At 39.9% G+C, this 21,231-nt stretch overlaps 1 protein-coding gene and 1 long non-coding RNA gene across 4 annotated transcripts in view; one reads left to right on the top strand and one right to left on the bottom strand.

Annotated features, from left to right (window-relative positions):
* Window positions 1-21,231, top strand: part of RTN1 (reticulon 1) — a 250,209-nt gene that overhangs the window by 101,737 nt on the left and 127,241 nt on the right. The gene's annotated exons all lie outside the window — the stretch shown is intronic.
* LOC148776424 (uncharacterized) overlaps window positions 8,550-21,231 on the bottom strand; it is a 102,980-nt gene continuing 90,298 nt past the window's right edge. The window contains exon 4 of the long non-coding RNA XR_016038176.1: window positions 8,550-9,058. This is a non-coding gene — a long non-coding RNA (uncharacterized LOC148776424). The remainder of the gene's footprint in view (window positions 9,059-21,231) is intronic.

Here is a 21,231-nt window from a genome sequence, read left to right on the forward strand (position 1 = left end):
TTTTCTGTTGCAGTGTGTTCTTAACCTCACTGTACCTCAATTCCTCATCTGTAAAATGGGAATAATGAATAATACCTACCTCGTGGAGTTATTATAAGGATTGAGTGAGTTGATACCAGTAGAGGATTTAGAACATGGTCCAGCCCCAAATAAGTAGAACGTTGTCCCACCTAGGAAGGGAGCTGGGAAATGTAGTCCCTGGCTGGGCAACTACATCCCAGCAACACCTGTACAGTGTGGACAGGAAGCATGAGCAGGTGGACAGGCAGCCATTGTTGCTGTAGCTCTGAAGAAGGTTTCTGTTTGTTATTGCAACATTTCCACCTGAACTGTTCTTTTAGTAAAGTAACAGAGAATTGGTTACTTGGCCATCTTTTCCTCTTCAAATAATGAGGAAAAGGTAGTGCTTTAATTGTCAAGAATACTTTTGGAGAAGTGATTTCCACTCATGTGGTCTCTCTGTGGGGGTATCTGTGAATGTTTTGTGAGCTGGGTCTTGGTGGTGGTGAAACATTGTGACCAGATTTATGCACATCAATTGTACTTTGTTCACAAAGGGAACATTAATATGTATATATAATATATATATATATGTATTAGATTCCAAATGAAAATTACTTGAATGGAATTGACTCTACATGTCTTCATTTGAGGTCTTTGTAGGGAAAAATAACAAAATAAAGAATTGGACTAGTTCATAATTGTCCAATTTTGATCAGTGTAGAGACAGACTGCCAAATAGCTTTTTTCTCAGTCAAATTTTGGCTTGAATTATGTGTCTGATTACTTCGGCTCTCAAGTTTGCCCATGTTGACACAGCTAAAACAGTAGGTGACATAACTAAAACTGCAGATGTTGAAAGAAATCAACCCTTCAGAGCTAAATTATAATTATCTGTACAGTGTTTTGTAGATTATAAATCACTTTCACACTTTATTGAGTTGATTCCATGTTCTACCAAGTGGGATGCAGAACTCTTCCCAAAATTCAGGAAAATTCAGCAGTTTTTAAAGTCAATTTAGTAAGAAACTCACATTCTTTGTCATAGAACAGTGAAGCGCTGTGCTGTCATTAACTTGGTGGTTGCATTATATTTTAATTCTGCTACTTAAGGCCTATAAGCTTTCATATAAGTTTACCTGACAGTTCACTAAAGATACTCTTTTACCCATAGTGTGGACACTAGCCCAAGATTTGTAAATCTGATATTCTAGTTAGCAAAAATGCATAGGTAGATAAAACCTTCAGATAATCTTAAATCCTTATTTTAGTCACCATGTTCCATCATCCTGTTAATGGTTTTTCTTTTTTTTTCTGAAAGTGTCAGGAATGACGTATTAGAGGATGAGCTGAATATTCATGTCTTTTCCTGTCTCTTGTCCTTTTCTATCATCTTCTCATGGCTAAGATAATGAGATGGTCTAAGGAGGGTAGAAGGAAGAAGAAAGACCTTTAATGAAAAGCCAAGATAAATCAGCCCCTGAATACCTGAGAAATGACAGTGCTCCCACCTACTTTTAACTTTGTGGATTTGTCTCATTTTGTCTTAGGTACAGAGATAAGAGTTGGCAATTCAGGAGGGGACCCTGCAGTGTCTTCAGGTTACTCTCCACTTAATGGAAAACATACTTCTGATACTCTATTATTGAAAAAAATATCTTCCATGAGATATGTATTTGAAGTCTTAATCCAAAATGAGACTACTTCTATCTGTGGTGGTGATGGTGCTTTAGTTGCTAAGTCACGTCCAACTCTTGAGATCCCATGGCCTGTAGCCTGCCAGGGTCCTCTATCCATGGAATTTTCCAGTCAAGAATCCTGGAGTGGGTAGCCATTTCCTTCTCCAGGAGATAGTTCCAACCCATAGATCAAACCCAGGTCTCCTGCATTGCAGGTGGATTCTTTACCTACTGAGCCACCAGGAAAGTCCTATTTATATCTGTAAATTAATATTATTAGTAGTTTAAAGCGAGTTCTCATTTATTTGTCAGAAATTAACTTTTCGCATCAGAAGATGCATAATAGTTTTATGATGATTCCTTATTTATTGGAACAATTACAGTAAATTACATGATATAAACTATATTTAGTTTTCTCTGAATTAGATTTAATAAGATTGTTTTTACTATTACAAGAAATAAATGATGAGAATTTTTTTTCTGGTATAACTAGGTATTTTAACAGTTTATAACTAATGAGATAGAATACCCATATGTTTCATAGATTTACACTTTATTGTTTTGGGAGTTCTTACCTAAGGAGCCACTTAAAATACTTAAGGAAACAATAATGTACTTAAAGCCTAATTTATGAATTTCTGAAAGTTAAGGAATTAATTAACAAATTTGCTATTATAATAATTTACAGCCAACCATCTGAAATGCATTGCTTTGAAATTATACTGTAACATCATTCATTAGAAACAGAAGGCAGTGTGAGTTCTTCATAATTTGAGCCTCCTCAAATGAAATAAAGTGAAAGTCACTCAGTCATATCCGACTGTGACCCCATGGACTATATAGTCCATGGAATTCTCCAGCCCAGAATACTGGATATGGGTAGCCTTTCCCTTCTCCGGGGGATCTTCCAAGCCAGGGATCAAATCCAGGTCTCCCACATCGCAGGTGGATTTTTTACTAGCTGAGCCACAAGGGAAGCTGAAGAGTACTGGAGTGGGTAGCCTATCCCTTCTCCAACGGATTTCCCGACCCAGGAATCAAACCGGGGTCTCCTGCATTGCAGGCGGATTCTACTAGCTGAGCTGTTAGGGAAGCCTAATGAGCCTCCTCAAAGGGAGTGCAATTGCTGATTCACTGAAGAGCTCCATTTACCTGGAGTTTATTCACAGGGATCCCAGAGACATAACCATGGTGTTTCATAAGTAATACATCTTTTTTTTCTTAGCCCTAAATTTTCCATCTCTATGATACCGAAAGACTCCCTTATTGACTAATAAGAATATTATTAGTGCGTTATCCACATTCTTTGAGACCTTGAGATGTTCAGTAATGAAGGATAGGCCTGTGTCTCAGTCTCGCTCATCTTGGGGGATGAGTCACAGTCTGGGAGCTTCCTGGAGCAGAAAACTATAACCTAAAAGATGCACAGTCACAGTTGCGTGATTTAGCATCATGTTCTAAGGAATCAGCCAGCAGCAAAGATTTCCTCTTGGTGTACTTTGTTTTTTCCCCTTAAATTTTGGAGGAGAGGAAGGAATTAAGACTGTCATGGAACTTAGTTTGGAGAGACGTAAATTGTTATTTTGACCTTCTTTTGCTTCTTTGGTAGCACTCAAATTACCTAATAAAGTAATGAGAACATTGAAGGCAGTTACATGTACTTGTTGGTAAGTTGAACAATGGAATTGGCATATAATGAACACGTTTGTAAATGAAAGTGACTAAAGAGTCAAAGAAAAATCTGTGAGGTATAACAACTCACGCAGATTTAAAAACATCTCAGGGTCATTCAGGGCTTCCCAGATGGCTCAGTGGTAAAGAATTGTCTGCTAAGCAGGAGATGTGGGTTCAGTCCCTAGACTGGAAGATCCCTTGGAGAAAGGAATGGCAACCCACTCCAGTATTTTTGCCTGGGAAACCCCATGGATGGAGGAATCTGGAGGGCTACAGTTCATGGGCTTGCAAAGAGTTGGACACTCAGAGAGACTGAGCATGCATGCATATATGATATAAAAACCAACAGATTTTTTAAGTGTTCCGTAGACAAAGCATTAGTTGACTGACTGAACATTTTATTTTTTCAGCATTCATGTCCTTAGCCTCCACATATAAAAAGTAATTTCAATGCTATTGTCTTCAAATGTTCTATTCATATTTTATGAATTTTTTTAGTCTATATATTCTCAGAAGTAATTGCAAAAGGCAATAGCAATAAATAATGTGTGGCATACTCCAGCCTAAAATAAAATGGTTCTTCAACAATTTAAATGTAGATATTTCCTCTCATATGTGTTTTTTTATTGTCTCGTAATTTTAAAAAGCACAGTGCAAAAACAACATGAATTCACCCATATATGAGTAATTCTCCTGATGTCTTGTCATATCCACAAGAAGCATAATTGGAATTGCATATGATCCTTTTTATTTACCAATAAGGATAACTGAGCAAGTATTTCCGTGAACATTTCACCAGATGGGAGAAGTTACCCCATTCCACTGCTTATTTGAAATTTACAGTGAGAATATTCACAGTAAAAGAATAATCTTTATGACCTCCAGCAGCAGCTTGGCATTTTATTATGAAATATTCTCATGGCTGAAGATCCAGCATTCCGTTGCTAAAGTGCTTTGCACACTGCCATTTGTATGCAGCATGTGGGCGTTTAATAAATACTAGTTGATGATAAGACTTAATTTAGGCATGACATTTTATGAATACGTATGATTCACATACCTCTGTGGTGTTCACAGATGCACTTGGGTTTTAATTGTATAAAAGTTAAGGAGCCACTGGTACCTTAAAAAGCAATGCCTCCACTTCTTGCACAGCTCAGATTGATGGGTTTACCAAAAACTCTTACTTATTATTAGTCCACCTGCTGAAGACTCCTATAGAGTCTTCTGGGTTTTTTGACTACAGCTGGTTCCCTGCTTCTACCCAACCATTTCTCAAATAATGGACCAAAATATTAGCTGGAGATTGAGAATGTAAATGGGTTGTCACTTGCATCGGCTATTAGGGAAATAATTCACAATATAGATTCTGTGATGATGGATGATTTCAATATAGGAAGGAATTCACATCACTACACAATGCTTAAAATATTCAAGGGTGCAAGCCTTTTGGGAGATAAGCCTCATTTGAATTTTTAAATATTTATTTTCATTTCTGAATACCTGCTCAGTTCAGTTCAGTTCAGTCGCTCAGTCGTCCGACTCTCCGCGACCCCATGAATCACAGCACACCAGGCCTCCCTGTCCATCACCAATCACTGTTAATTTCCATGAATTTCTAACTTATGAAAATAAAGATATATATACACATACATACATACATACGTACGTACATAAAGCTTGACCATAACATTAATATTTTAGTTGATAAATTCTGGGAAAGAACCATAAAACTGAGTAGAGTTCTGAAACTATTGATCTGGCCTTAATGAAAATTTGATATTTTTCTAGATCCCAACTATCTAAATAAAAGGAAATCATGCATTAATCATTGAAATTCCAAGTCCTATGTTGTTTTTGGTTTTTGGTTTATTTGTTCTATTGTATCCCCCATATGTGGCATATATTCCACATGACAGTCTTTTTCTTAATACTCAGACTTTCCCATGGCTTTGCTTATTCTGTGTTCTCTGCCTGAGGAGGGTGGGACTCCTATCTCCTCCTGTTGCCATCCTATCCATCCATCTGAACACCAACTCCTCTGGAACGCTCCTCCATGTTCCACAAGTCAGAAAGGACCGCTTTGTCCTCTGTGTTTCCATGGCAAATTGTCCTTCCTGTATCTTCTGGTCATTACCTTTCATCACAGCTGTATCCAATGTACTGTACCAGGCTATATCTTACCTTGTATCATGAGAGCTGCTTATTGATGCAGTGTCCTTTGCAGATGGTATTCCAGCAGCTACATGATGGATCAAATCAGAATCTTTTCCCCCACAAACCAGCTAAGAGGTGCTTAGGCCTTTGATGTTTTCAGAGATTGTGTAGACGGTTATGTGATAAAGCCAAAGAGAAGTAATACTTTCTATTTTAATTCTGTTTATTTTTAATCTTAAGCAAAACAAAATCTGCATGGCCTATCTTGTAAGACTGCATGTCAGCATTCTACTTTCTCAGCTTCTTGCACAATGGGACAGATTCTGCATGGAGCAGGGCTTGCTCCTTCTGGGTTCCCAGAAGAATTCTCATCAATTATTCTGGAATTCTAGTGGCAAAACAGTCATTGCTGGGGAAAGTAGCCATGGAATTTTTTTTTCATTTATAATGTTTAGTGGTGAATCTTTTCATATTCATGTTCATAAGGAACCTCAGAAACGCTGTGTATTGATAACTGACTTTATTCAGGTGCCAAATCAAAAAGCATCTTTCTTAAAGTGTGTATGTTAATAGTGTCTTGAAAAACACCCTAATGGAAACTGAAGTGCAGAATAACATGACGTCATGTAAAAGACTTTCTAGCTATTACTGTTTCCATTTCAGTTCAGTTCAGTCGCTCAGTCGTGTCCAACTGTTTGCAACCCCATGAATCACAGCAACGTTTGCTAAATACCCATGACGTCCATGGTGGCTCAGTGGTACAGAATCCGCCTGCCAATGCAGGAGTTGCGCGTTCGATCCCCAGGTTGGGAAGATCCCCTGGAGAAGGAAATGGCAACCCACTCCAGTATTCTTGCCTGGGAAATCCCATGGTCAAAGGCACCTGGCAGGCTACAGTCCCTGAGGTCACAAGAGAGTTGGACATGGCTTAGCGACTAAACAACAACAACAAATAGCCTACAGAGAACTTTATTCTTTTTAGTAGTTGTCTATATCAGCTCAAACTGCTATAACAAAATACCGTAACATGGGAGGCTTATAAGCAACAGAATTTATTTCTCCCATTTCTGAAGCTTGGAAGTCTAAACCAGGATGACAGCTCTGGTAAGGGCTCTCTTCTGGGTTGTAGAATTCTTGCTGGGTTGCCACATGGTGGAGAGCAGAGAGCAGCAAGCAGCAAGCTCTCTGGTGACTCTTACAAGGGCACTGATCCCATTCATGAGGGCTTCACTCTTATGACCTTGTTTAATCCTAACTACCTCCCCAAACCTCTGCTCCTTCATACCATCACATTGAGGGGTAGGATTTCAACATATAAATTTGGGAGGACACAGTCTATAACAGTAATGAATACTTTAAAAAAAAAATTGGAACCGCCTAAGTTCCAATTCTTCTTCAGCTATTTATAAAGTAATCAATTTACTATGGTTTGTCCATGACACTCCCAGTTTTAACAGTGAAAGCCCTACGCCCTGGAAAACCCCTGCTGCTGGTGCTGCTGCTAAGTCGCTTCAGTCATGTCCAACTCTGTGCGACCCCATAGACGGCAGCCCACCAGGCTCCCCCATCCCAGGGATTCTCCAGGCAAGAACACTGGAGTGGGTTGCCATTTCCTTCTCCTGGAAAACCCCCTAGTCCTTGGCAAACTAAGATGATTATGACCCTAGAAATCTGGTGTCATGTTCAAGACATGTACTTTCTCTATTCTCAGTTTTCCCATCTATAAAATGAGGATAACAATAGTGCCTGCCCCATAGGATTGTTAAAATGTTAATGTATGTAAAGCTATTAGCACAGTGCTTATAGCACATAGGAATGTTAAATAAATCCAGGTATCATCATCCTTATAATTAGCTAGTACAATGTCTTTGAAACAATGAGACTCACAGAATTAAAGGAGGTGAAGAGAACCATATTAATGTGTTAGTGAAAAAGCTCAAGGCCCTGATACAGTCATTTCACAGGTAAGACTCCCCTGCCTTATCCCTCAGCTGTTTTGATTGAGTAGAAGTCTGGGTGGGGGATGAGGGTGAGGATATATGTAGCCCTCTAAACACAGTCCAGGCCTATGGGCAAAGATGACAGAAATAGACCAGGTCAGTGGCAATGATGCATCCATCATTCTAAGGTAGAGCTACACATCAGTTACCTCTAGTGGTCCAGACTTGTGAGGGCAGGACAGGTGATCTAAATCCTGAATGTAGTCATTGGACCATGACCACATTTTTGAAGAGCTGTATTAAAAGATACAGTTGTTTTGAGGCCCTATTTTTGTGTTGCCAAAGGAGATTTCTTTGTTAACCTAGTCATTCAGTAAGAGTTACTGAACTCTTACTAAGTGCTAACTACTGTGGACATGGGTTTGGGTGAACTCTGGGAGTTGGTGATGGACAGGGAGGCCTGGCACGCTGTGATTCATGGGGTCGCGGAGAGTCGGACACGACTGAGCGACTGAACTGAACTGAAGTGTGCTAAGGATGCAGAGACAGAAGGACCATTCTTGTCTTCAAATATCTCACAGTCTAGTGTGACTGTAAGTTGGTAGACAGTCATTTGATACAGTTTGTCACTGGCTGGTTTACTGATGTATGTGGCTTTTCACATGAACTTGACAACCATGGCACATTCAGAGAGATCAGGTACTCTTGGTAATGGACTTATCCTAGGCTTTTATGCAAGTGTACAGTAGTTGCACATTGGCAAATATAGTATTAGCCCATGGGCGGGAGTAAGAAGAATAAAGCAGTTGAAATATAAAGAGGAAAAATTCAAGAATTTCATATGTTTCAACAAAAGAAGACAAAAGAATTCATATTGCCTCTTCTCATTCTGTAGGTCCAATGTCACCGTCTGAGACTGACCTGAACATCTTTTATAAAGTCACCTATCCTTCCCCACTGATAATCTTTTATTTTTTCTCTTATCCAGTTGTTTGTTTCCTTCAGAGCACTTGTTATAACAATTAGTTATTTTTGCTTTTCTGCTGTATTAGTTAGGCTATAGGCTGAGTTTCTATAACAAAGAGATACAAAAACAGAGTAACTCTAACAAGTTCAAAGTTTATTTCTCTCTTATTTGACAGTCCAGAGGCAGGTGAACAGTCAGGTAAGGGTCTGTTCCAGGGCTCCCAATTCCTTCTGTCTTCTTGCCTATCTTCTCCACACATGTTGCCTTCATCACTGTTAAAGTCAGCCCAAAGAGACCTTGTTCATGGACTGGGTCATGAGAAGGGCAAAGAAAGTGAAGGGCAACCAGCTTTATTTTTTTTTGGCTGAGTCAGGTCTTAGTTGAGGCATTCGGGATCTTTCCTTGCTGAGCACAGGCTTCTATCTAGTTGCAATATGTGGGCTCAGGAGTGCGGCTCCTGGGCTTAGTTGCCCTGTAGCACGTGAGATCTTAGTTCCCCGACGAGGGATGGAAGTCACATCCCCTGCACTGGAAGGCATATTCTTAACCACTGGACCACCAGGGAAGTCCCAACCAGCTCCATCTTGAGGTACGTGATCTAGAGGCACACACTTCACTTCTGTTCACTTCGTGGTCTACACCTAGAGGGAGGTTGGAAAGGCAGTCTTTAGCTAGGTGGCCATATGCTAAAATTGCTTGAGGGAGTCTACTGCAAAGAGGAGAGGGACAGGATAAACACTGGGGGTCAATTAAAAGTCTTTGCCACACCAGCATAGTTGTGTTGCTTGTTGTTTGTTTCTGTCCTTTGTGGAGCCAGAGACTATGTATCTGTCTTATTCACTGTTATTTCCCCAGAAACTGTAATAAGTGCCTAGCATATAGTAGGCACTCAGTATTTATTGAATGAATGTGGTTAAACCACTAAATGCTGAAAAACATCAAGTTTGTTATAACATAATCGGGTTTGGCTTTTCATAATTTTCATAGTACTACTAAATAGTTATTTTAGAATGTTCATGTGGTTATTGATTGGCATGATCTAACATGGTGACTGGCAGGCATATAATAAGTATTCAATAAATGCTATTTTCTTCCATTATTTTTAGTTAAGAAGAAAGGATTCATGTTTAGAATACAAATATATTTCAAGAAATAACGTTGAAATAATCTTGACATTCAGAGAAGAAATATGAAACATTAAATAATTAACCTTAAAGGATATCATTTTCAAAAATTAGGCCTCTCTAGGGTTATCTGCAGAGAAGGCAATGGCAAGCCACTCCAGTACTCTTGCCTAGAAAATCCCATGGATGGAGGATCCTGGTAGGCTGTAGTCCATGGGGTCGCTATGAGTCAGACATGACTGAGCGACTTCACTTTCACTTTTCACTTTCACACATTGGAGAAGGAAATGGCAGCCCACTCCAGTGTTCTTGCCTGGAGAATCCCAGGGATGGCGGAGACTGGTGGGCTGCCGTCTATGGGGTCACACAGAGTCGAACACGACTGAAGTGACTTAGCAGCAGCAGCAGCAGGGTTATCTGACAAACAATGACCAATAGCCAACCAGCAATTGGATAACCATGTTTTAACTATTGGTTTCTTCTCAAAATATAAGTGAATCTTATTGACATCTGACTTATCAACTTCCAGGTAAATAAAAAGTATGTTGAATAAAATAATTGAATTTGGAGCAAAAATAATGAAAACAAAGATAGAATAGGGGGTATACATTGACTCTGGCCTATTCCTACACACTGAGGAAAAGGAAAGCTTGATTCTGTGTTTTCTTTCCAGTTGCTTTTTTCAAGAACCATTTATTTTGAAAACAACTTTGTGTTAAGGGACAGATTAAAATTTCAGCTAATTGTTAACCAAATTAAAATAATTAAATGAGATTGACTTGTTTGTGGCCCTATCTGTTAATTTAATCCTTAAATAGAACAAAGTACAGTTCTTAGGAGTCATGATTAAAAGGCTTCAAACAGCAAGTGTAGGAGATAATGTCCTGCAGGTTATTTTTAGGAGTTTTTTAAAAACCATGAAAATTTAATGCTCATATTGAATTATTGACATAGTAATTGGCTGCTGGTTCCTCTTCCAGAACACATTTGGTTTTGGCTTCTGCTCTCATTTTATGAAATCTTATAGAACAAAGAAATGTAAGCAGGCTCTGCAAGCTCTTATTTATTTATGATTTTATCCAAACCATTTTAACTGTTCACATACTAGCTTGGTTGCTGCTGCTGCTCCTGCTGCTAAGTCGCTTCAGTCGTGTCCAACTCTGTGCGACCCCATAGATGGCAGCCCACCAGGCTACCCCATCTCTGGGATTCTCCAGGCAAGAACACCGGAGTGGGCTGCCATTTCCTTCTCCAGTGCATGAAAGTGAAAGGTGAAAGCGAAGTTGCTCAGTCGTGTCCGACTCTGAGCGACCCCATGGACTGCAACCTACCAGGCTCCTCCGTCCATGGGAGTTTCCAGGCAAGAGTACTGGAGTGGGGTGCCTCAAACCTGACAGATTCATTTCAGACTACTTAGAAAAGATAAATGTAACATAGTGTCCACTGCTACTTATTACAGAATATGTAGAAATTCAAATAACTATCTGAATATATTTGACTGAACATCAGAGCATCATAGCTTCTGTGCTTGGAAATATATTACCTATACTTTCAGTTCAGTTCAGTTCAGTTGCTCAGTCGTGTCCGACTCTCTGCAACCCCATGAATCACAGCACGCCAGGCCTCCCTGTCTATCACCAACTCCCGGAGTTCACTCAAACTCATGTCCACAGAGTCGGTGATGCCATCCAGCCATCTCATTCTCTGTCGTCCCTTTCTCCTCCCGCCCCCAACCTTTCCCAGCATCAGAGTCTTTTCCAGTGAGTCAACTCGTCGCATGAGGTGGCCAAAGTATTGCAGTTTCAGCTTTAGCATCAGTCCTTCCAATGAACACCCAGGATTGATCTCCTTTAGAATGGACTGGTTGGATCTCCTTGCAGTACAAGGAACTCTCAAGAGTCTTCTCCAGCACCACAGTTCAAAAGCATCAATTCTTCGGCGATCAGCTTTCTTCACAGTCCAACTCCACTTTAGCCTATGCAAATCCCCCACATCCTTCAAGACTGAGCTCAAATCCCTTCATTTCTGTGAAACTTCCCTAGCCAGGCACTTCTGTATTAAAGGACTTTCTTTTGAACTGTACCTTCTCTGGTCTCTTTGAGAGCTGTGTTATCTTGAGCCTAGAACTCCAGGCTAAACTTAAATTCTTCTAGTCCTAGTGAATGTTCACTATTTTTTTTTTTTTTTGTGGCATCTGCTGACTCTCTCTCAGTGTTTATGTAATTCTATTTTTAAAAAATATTGTAGTGATCATGTAATATTGCTTTTATATTTTTTAAAAAAATCACAAATTCATTTGACAAGACTCCCAAAGCTGTATGCTGCCATCATGGAAGTTATTACTGGACTAATTGTTCTAAAACAATCACTGGATCCTTGTTTCCTACCATCACTATGAAGCCCTCACACTGGCTTCATAATCCCAGCCACCCCTTCTAGCCTGAGTTCCCACCGCTTCCCAAGTGCTCCTATTGGAGTTGGGATTCTTTCCTACTCATTACTTCATCTTTGTTTTTGCTATTTATTTTTTGCTCCCCAAATAACTTCCTATTGCTTTTCTCTGCCTTTCTAAAATCATATGTGTTTTCAAATCCCCAGTGTAAGTTTCACTTTCCTCACAAAAGCCATCCTTCTTCAAATTCCCAAAGAACAGTGCATTTTTGTTGATCATCATGCACGTACCTTATACTGGAGAAGTGTGATATTTTAGTTATCCCCTTCAAATGTGCAGTTGATTGAAATGTTGCATTGATGTCAGAAATTATGTGTTTTGGAATTATTGCTTATTATTTATTGTTCTTTTTGTTCTTGGACATAGAAAATGGGAAGAAAAGAAATCCTGATGTAATTTTCTGACTGAGCATTCACACCATTTGGATCAATACTCCCAAACTCTGGCACATCAATGGCTGAGTTACTGTCTTGCTTTAAACACACAGTTTACTTTGACCCATAGATCAGATAGTTCAGAGGAGCAAAATGAATTCTATTGTTGAAGAAGGACACTAATCTTTCTTTTCTTTCTCCCTGATTAGTACCGCTACCTCTGGGCTCCATTTTCTATACACCTTAATAGAATAAATTTTCTATATACTTTTTGATTGTGACTGCATGTGAGTGTGTTTGTGAGTATGTTCAAGTCAGATGATTTGCCTTTAAGTCTACCAATTGATACAGTCTGAATTCCAGGTTTATGTTAGTCTCCACATGTCATGACTCCAGTACTGTTGCCTGGAGAATCCCATGGACAGAGGAGCCTGGTGGGCTGCAGTCCATGGGGTTGCTAAGATTGGACAGGACTGAAGCGACTTAGCAGCAGCAGCAGCAGCCACATGTCATTCACCTGTTTCTATTCTTATAACCTGCTTTCCACATGAGATTATGTTTAAAATTAGGGACTCAAAACCCCAAATTAAATTTCAGATATTCCAGAACATAGGAGTTAGATTAGGAAAACTTGAGGAAGAAGGCATACTGTATAAACACAGAGTGGTAGCTAATGATAATCATGTTATCAGGTCTGACCCCAAAAAAGGACCTCCTAACCAGTGTCACTGCAGATGCTGATTGCAGCCATGAAATTAAAAGACGCTTACTCATTGTAAGGAAAGTTATAACCAACCTAGATAGTATATTAAAAAGCAGAGACATTACTTTGCCAACAAAGATCTGTCTAGTCAAGGCTATGGTTTTTCCCGTGGTCATGTATGGGTGTGAGAGTTGGACTGTGAAGAAAGCTGATCTCCGAAGAATTGATGCTTTTGAAGTGTGGTGTTGGAGAAGACTCTTGGGAGTCCCTTGTACTGCAAGGAGATCCAACCAGTCCATTCTAAAGGAGATCAATCCTGGGTGTTGATCATCAGTCCTGGAAGGACTGATGCTAAAGCTGAAACTGCAATACTTTGGCCACCTCATGCGACGAGTTGACTCACTGGAAAAGACTCTGATGCTGGGAAAGGTTGGGGGCGGGAGGAGAAGGGGACGACAGAGAATGAGATGGCTGGATGGCATCACCGACTCTGTGGACATGAGTTTGAGTGAACTCCGGGAGTTGGTGATGGACAGGGAGGCCTGGTGTGCTGTGATTCATGGGGTCGCGGAGAGTCGGACATGACTGAGCGACTGAATTGAACTGAACTGAACCAGTGTCACTCATGCCAATAGAACAAGACTTGAGTTTTCATTTAGGAAGCTAAGGAAAGCTTTATTTGATAAAGAATGGAGGGATGGGAGCTCCCGCTCCAGAGCGCATGCTCTCCTTAACTGGCTACGGGCAGGGCTCTTTTATAGAGCTCTCAAGAGCGGGGAGAGGGAAGGCGGTGGATTTCTCACAGCGGGGGCACACCCAGTGACTCTGCTCACGGCCCGCTGCCACCATCTTAAATTACGTGCTGTGCGCCGTGCTTCTGCACACGGCACACCTACCTGAGGTGTTGGCACAGACCTGTCGCACTGGGACCTTTGATCTGAAGGTCCGGTGTTTAGGCCTCTGCCTGTGGCGTCAATGAGCAAATGAAACTAGACTAAGCATAAAGGTAAAGAAAAAAGGTTAGACTTTATTACCCAGATTCTATTCTTATTTCCTAGGAATTGTTAATGGTTCTGTTGGTGACAAAACCATTTAATCTTCACATTCTTGTCTGGAGAATCCCATAGGCAGAGGAGCCTGGCGGGCTACTGCCCATGCAGTCGCAAAGAGTTGGACACAACTGAGCGTGTGTGCGCATGCGCGTACACACACACACACACACACACACACACACACACACACACACACACACACACACACACACACACACACACACACTCTCTCTCTCTCTCTCTCTCTCTCTCTCTCTCTCTCTCTCTCTCTCTCTCACACACACACACACACACACACACACTCTCTCTCTCTCTCTCTCTCTCTCTCACACACACACACACACACACACACACTCTCTCTCTCTCTCTCTCTCGCTCTCGCTCTCTCGCTCTCTCTCGCTCTCTCTCTCCCTCTCTCCCTCTCGCAATTTGAATATTAGTTTTTGTTATCTTCCTTTTGCAAATGGAGAAAGAGGTTTCCTGAGAATTTAATGAAAGGTCAGCAACTTGATGGAGATGGAACGCCTGTCACACCTGTGACTTTTCAGTCATAGAATGCCACACTGAAAGCACCCTCACCCAGCACACCACACCATATCTTGCTCCTCCATACAGCCTGCTCTGTCATGTCAGGCCACAGTACAGCACTGCACAGACCATGTCATGCCGCACCAGGGCATGCTGGGCCATACTTCAAAGACACCATGTCATGTCCTGTGCCATGTCATCTTTCTAACAGAATCATCCATCAGTCATCCTTTTCTGTCCTTCCTTATGTGCCTTCCAAGGCATATCACTTTACATAACTTTATCTTTTTTTTTAAATTTTTTGTAGTTTCTTGGTTTTGTTTTTATTTATATTTTTGTTTTTAATTTTTGTTGGAATATAGTTGATCTTAAATGTTGTGTTAGTTTCAGATATACAGCGAAGTGAATAATTTATGTATATACATATATCGATTCTTTTCCCATATAGGCTATTACAGAGTATTGAGTAGAGTTCCCTGTACTTTACAGTCGGTCCTTACTAGTTATCTACTTTATATATAGTCATGTGTATATGTGAGGAGGGAATGTCAACATACTCCAGTATTCTTTCCTGGAAAATCACATGGGCAGAGAAGCCTAGTGGGCTACAGTCCATGGGGTCACAAAGAGTTGGACATGACTGAAGTGACAGAGCATGCATGCATGCAGTGTGTATATGTACATGACACTGTTTTAGATTCCAGGGACCTGTGTTTGGTTCTCAACACTGGCACAAAATCCAAGACTTTCAGCAGAGAATGCATGTCTCAGGTCTATGTCCACCAGATGAAGGACATCTGTTGCATTTTTTTAGTCAAGACACATAGGGGCTGATGGTACCCTTACAAGGTTGTTTGGACATAGATTCCCCTTTATAAAACACTTTCTAATGAGACACCCTAATTCTAGCTTTATCTTGATCTTATGGATTATTCCAGACTGAATCTGTAAATTTGTTTCCTAGTAGCCTCTTCAGTCTGTTTTAAACACTGGAAGCAGGTCATAGGCAGTTATGAAAATTCTTTGCATCTGACTTTAATGTCAGTCAAACTTATGAAATACACTCAGTGCTGTGGCTAAAAGTACAATTTGAAATTATGCATTATTAAAAATTTTTATATACCCATATATTTTAATTGGCTACAAATGCTACATGAATAGTACAGGGCAGGAAATGTAAAAAATTATGAATAAAAATAGTTTAAGTCAAGAGAATCAAAACTGTGAAGGGAAATTGTCTCTTGTAGTCAGGTCTGGGTCAGATTTTTAGAGGGACAGTGACAAACTATTGTTCATCCCCTGGTTGTAACCGGTATGATGAATCTGGAAACATATGCATTGATATATGCCATAATTATTTACCAAAACCTATGTGCCAGAAAGTGTGCTTAGCATGAGAGAAACAGTGAGGCACAAGGTACAGTTCATGTCTCTTAGGAGCTTCCAGGGTGAGGAAAACAAAACATGTGAAAGGGGAAATGAAGAATGTCCTAGCCTGAGCCATGAGAACTAAAGAGGAGACACATCTGCTTCACATCTTTGGATATCTGTCCTGTGGAAGAAGGAAGCTGGCTTGGGGGTTTGCATCACAGTTGTGCAACACTACTACTGTCTTCCCACGTTGTGTTCTTTTTCTTCATTTTTAAATGAAATTGAAATTTTAAAAAGTAATACATTCATTTGGTTGGAAGAAGAAAATAAATCTTTAAAAGACGTGCATGATGAACAATCTCCCTTCCATTTCTGTTACTCTCTATTCTGCCCCACTTCCATGGCTCATAATTAGTTTCTTGAGTATTTGCCCAGTGTTTCTTTATGAAGATACAAATACAAACATGTTCTTGTTTCCCCCTTTGCTTACGTAAAAGTTAGCATTTTATATATCTGTGTCCATATAGCTGTATCTGTAACACATAGTCTGTATCTTACTTTTTCTCTTAATCATTTTATCTGAAAATATTTCCATATCAGAACATGGAGATAATCTTCATTCATTTGTGCAACCACTCAGTATATGTGTTGAAATATATAGTTTGTTTCACCAGGCCCTGATAGTGACTATTTGAGCTGATTCTAACTTTTGTTATTTCACACTGTAATGAATAACTATGTTCATATTCATTTTATTAATGTGTAGGTATGTCTACAGAATAATTTCTGTAAGTTAGATTGCCAAAGAGTAAATGCATTTGTACTTTGGACAGTCATTGCCAAATTGCCATCTGTAGGGATTATATCATATTTGACCCCTATCAGACTCCTCTCAGTGAGTGAGTGAGTGTTTTCCTTCAGCCCCACCAAATAGTGTATTGCCAAACTTTAAAAAATTTTTCCCTATCTGATAAGGTAGAAATGTCATTTTAGGATTGTTTTAATTTGCACTTTTATACTACAGGATCATTTATATTGCTCTTTCTACGCAAAGTGTTTATTTTTACCTTTTGTTCACTATCTGAATAAATGAAATGATAGTCTTATTCTTCTTGATTTCTGCTGCTGCTAAGTCATTTCAGTTGTGTCCAACTCTGTGCGATCCATAGACAGAAGCCCACCAGGCTCCCCTGTCCCTGGGATTCTCCAGGCAAGAACACTGGAGGGGTTGTCATTTCTTGATTTCTAGGAACTCTTTATAGATTAGGGAGGTTATGTGTTATATTGTTTTCTGACTATTTGAGTTGTCTGTTCTCAGTAACAGATTCTGAAGACAAACCTTGGACTAAAGGCTGGAAGCAGCAGTGGAGAATAAAGTTCAATTCTAAAAATAATAATGAGCCCTTAATGTGTATCAGGCATGATTCTTAGTGCTTTGATTCCACTATCTCATTTAGTTCTCACAACAATTCTATGAGGTGATATTATTAACAGATGAGATGGAAGCACAAAGGCATTAGGAAATCTGCCACAAAGGTAGTAAATGTTGGGAGTCTGTATTAAAAGTCATGCATGTGACCCCGGACCTAGGCTCTTAACTAAAAACACTAATTAATAATTTGGTTTTCATAGAAAACAGTGAGATCCTATGAATGGAAATATTCAAACTAAAGTTGGGAGATGGCCAATCCTGAATCTCGTGGATGAGATCCTGGGATTGGGAGGGGATTTAATTTGATAACTTTAAAGAACCCTTCCAGGTCTTCTTTTCTGAAAATGCCATACCTGACCAGAAAGATGGATCAGGATATATGACATGCCAGGGCTCCATATGGGACTTTCCTCTTCCAATTATTATCATCCATCAGACACTGTCACTCCCCAGGATTGTTGCCATAAGCAGCAAGGGGGCCCCAAACTTCGAGTTACAAACAATGTCTTCATAGTGAATTTTTGTGGCACTAGGTTTGGAAATGTCCTCCGCTTTTGTTCTTTGCATATGGTAAGTGTTCCACAGATCTTTTTTTATTGAATTAATGCATGATTGATGGTAAAGCTTATTCCAAAACTCTTGAATGTGACTCAATCCAATAGTAATATGGAGGTAGTGGTACGTTCAGTGATTACTGAGCACATACTATGTGCAAAGCACAGTGCTAAAGGACCCAATGTCATGAAGAAGTAGAAGACGTGGTTCTGAACCAGTATAGCGAAAAAGATAGCTGGTGACAAAGGCAGAAAAGCTGGTGGATCCCAAACAAATAGTCATGGCTTTGGAGTGGAGAGGAAGGAGAAACATTGAGGAGTGGGGTGGTAGGAGGAGACTGCCTACAGGAGGTGTGGAATCACCAGAAACTTTATTTGGATTTAAGGAGGAGTGAAGGAGGCTTCCAGTTGAGGAAAGGGGCTTGCACGGAAGCATAGAAGTTGAGTATCTTATTCAACTTCTAGGCTTAAACAGGTGTGTTTCTTGAGCAGACTCAGAAATAAAACCACAAAGACAGACTCACTGATGATGATCCTGAATTCTAAGCCAAAGGATAGGCAAAGATGCTCGCCAAAGGCTTTGGAACAGAGAAGTGACATGGTGAAAGTGATGTTTTAGGGAGGTGAATGTGTCAGCTGTGTGCAGGGTGCACAAGGAAGAGGCGGGACTGGAAGCTGTAGAACACTGAGGAAACTATCACACCAATTCAAGCAGAGGGTGATAAGGGTCCAGCTGGGAAGGCAGCCATGGATGGAAGTAAGGGAGAAAGGTCACGTAAAGTCAATTATCAGAATTAAATAGATGAGTCTGTGTTGGGGGGAGGGAGCAAAAGAACTCACCATTAAAGTGTAAACAGAAATTTATAGTACACATTTTTTCTTTCACTGCTGTCAGTGTACACATAGTGTTAAGGAAATGTGACCAAGAATAGTTATTTTTCTATTTGGAAATCAGAGAGCACAATTTTCAACAAATAATATAAAGGTTGGGATAACTCTTTTTTGTTGTTCCAAAGGTAATTCTTTGCATGGCGAAGTAACTCAGAGCTTCTTCTGTGTTGAAAACATTAAAAGTGGAATATATCTAAATTAGCTGGGTGTATTAGATAATGGTGATGGTTGTATAATTCTGTGGATATACAAAAATTGCTGAGTTGTATATTTTAAGAGTGAATTTTATGGTTTGTGAATTATAAATCAATAAGTTTTTTTTTTTTTTTAAAGGCAATGGGAAGTCTAGGAAGGGTTTTAAGGACTTTTTCTTAAGATCTAAGTAAATTATAAATAAATGTTTCTTCGCTCCCCAGAAAAGATTGTCCCCACCCAAGAAGGCTGCAGAATCACATTTACACCTTTGAACACAAAAATGTTCAAAGCAAAAAAAAGTGTCCCCATTACTTTGAAGCTCATCAGAACTTGTGCTCCGTTGCATCTCACGACTTGGCAGGGTTATGCTAAGACCCTGCGGAGAACTGTCAGAGAAACTTAGGCAGTGGTTTGCTGCTGGGCTAGTTTTTTTCCTCTTACAGAATTTTCTGCTAAAGGGATAATTCTGCAAGGCAGTGCAAGCCCTGGCTCTTCATAGTGGAGGAAAAACCCAAAACTTGCTGAATCATTTTTTTATCAAACATTAATTTTGCAGTTCCGACAGCTAAATCTGTTATTCTGGCAGGAAAGCCTTAAATAAGGCAGTGAGTTGGGGAAAGGAAGAGTAGTTACTCATATTCTTAAAGTCCAAGCATGTCATCAGCATTGACTTTGTGTCTTTTGCTAGGGAATGCGAGTTCATCTTCTCCTTTTTACTTGATTAACTAATCACATAGATACATTTTTAAAGAATGGATGTCCCTGAATTTCTCAGCACCCATTTGTCATGTTAAATCACAGGGTACTTCATTTTAGAAGGAGAATGCTTTCTAGGTGACATAGAGGCTCCTGGTGCCTCCCCGGCATATCCATCCCTCAGAGATGACTCTGTTGTCAGATGTAGCACAGCCTCCATACTGTGGGCCTGATAATTTCTTCTTTTTTTTTTGTCTGTTTTTTCTCTTTTTTTTTTTGTTGGAGGCTAATTATTTTACCATATTATATTGGTTGGTTTTGCCATACATTGACATGAATCTTCCCCGGGTGTACATGAGTTCCCCTTCCTGGACCCCCCTCCCACCTCCCTCCTCCCTTTATCCTCCCTCTGGGTCATCCCCGCACACCAGCCCTGAGCATCCTGTAACATGCGTCAACCCTGAACTGGTAATTCGTTTCACATATGACAACATACATGTTTCAATGCCATTCTCCCAAATCATCCCACCCTCACCCTCTCCCACAGAGTCCCAAAGACTGTTCTATATATCTGTGTCTCTTTAACTATCTCGTATACAGGGTTATCATTTTCATCTTTCTAAATTCCATATATATGCATTAGTATACTGTATTGGTGTTTTTCTTTCTGGCTTACTTCACTCTGTATAATAGGCTCCAGTTTCATCCACCTCATTAGAACTGATTCAAATCTTTCTTTTTAATGGCTGAGTAATACTCCATTGTGTGTATGTACCAAAGTTTTCTTATCCATTCCTCTGCAGATGGACATCTAGGTTGCTTCCATGTCCTGGCTATTATAAACAGTGCTGCAATGAACATTGGAGTACATGTGTCTCTTTCAATTCTGGTTTCCTTGGTGTGTATGCCCAGGAGTGCGATTGCTGGATCATATGGCAGTTCTATTTCCAGTTTTTTGAGGAATCTCCATACTCTTCTCCATAGTGGCTGTACTAGTTTGCATTCCCACCAACAGTGTAAGAGGGTTCCCTTTTCTCCACACCCTTTCCAGCATTTATTGCATGTAGACTTTTGGATAGCAGCCATTCTGACTGGTGTGAAATGGTATCTCATTGTGGTTTTGATTTGCATTTCTCTGATTATGAGGGATGTTAAGCATTTTTTCATGTGTTTGTTAGCCATCTTTATGTCTTCTTTGGAGAACTGTCTGTTTAGTTCTTTGGCCCATTTTTTGATTGGGTCACTTATTTTTCTGGAATTGAGCTGCAGGAGCTGCTTGTATATTTTGGAGATTAATCCTTTATCAGCTGCTTCATTTGCTATTTTCTCCCATTCTGAAGACTGTCTTTTCACCTTACTTATAGTTTCCTTTGCTGTGTAGAAGCTTTTGATTTTAATTAGGTCCCATTTGTTTTTTTTTGCTTTTATTTCAAATATTCTGG

The sequence above is a fragment of the Moschus berezovskii genome, chromosome 9, assembly GCF_049115385.1.
Source record: "Moschus berezovskii isolate FMDL1 chromosome 9, NW_MosBer_1.0, whole genome shotgun sequence".
In the NCBI taxonomy this organism is placed as follows: domain Eukaryota; kingdom Metazoa; phylum Chordata; class Mammalia; order Artiodactyla; family Moschidae; genus Moschus; species Moschus berezovskii.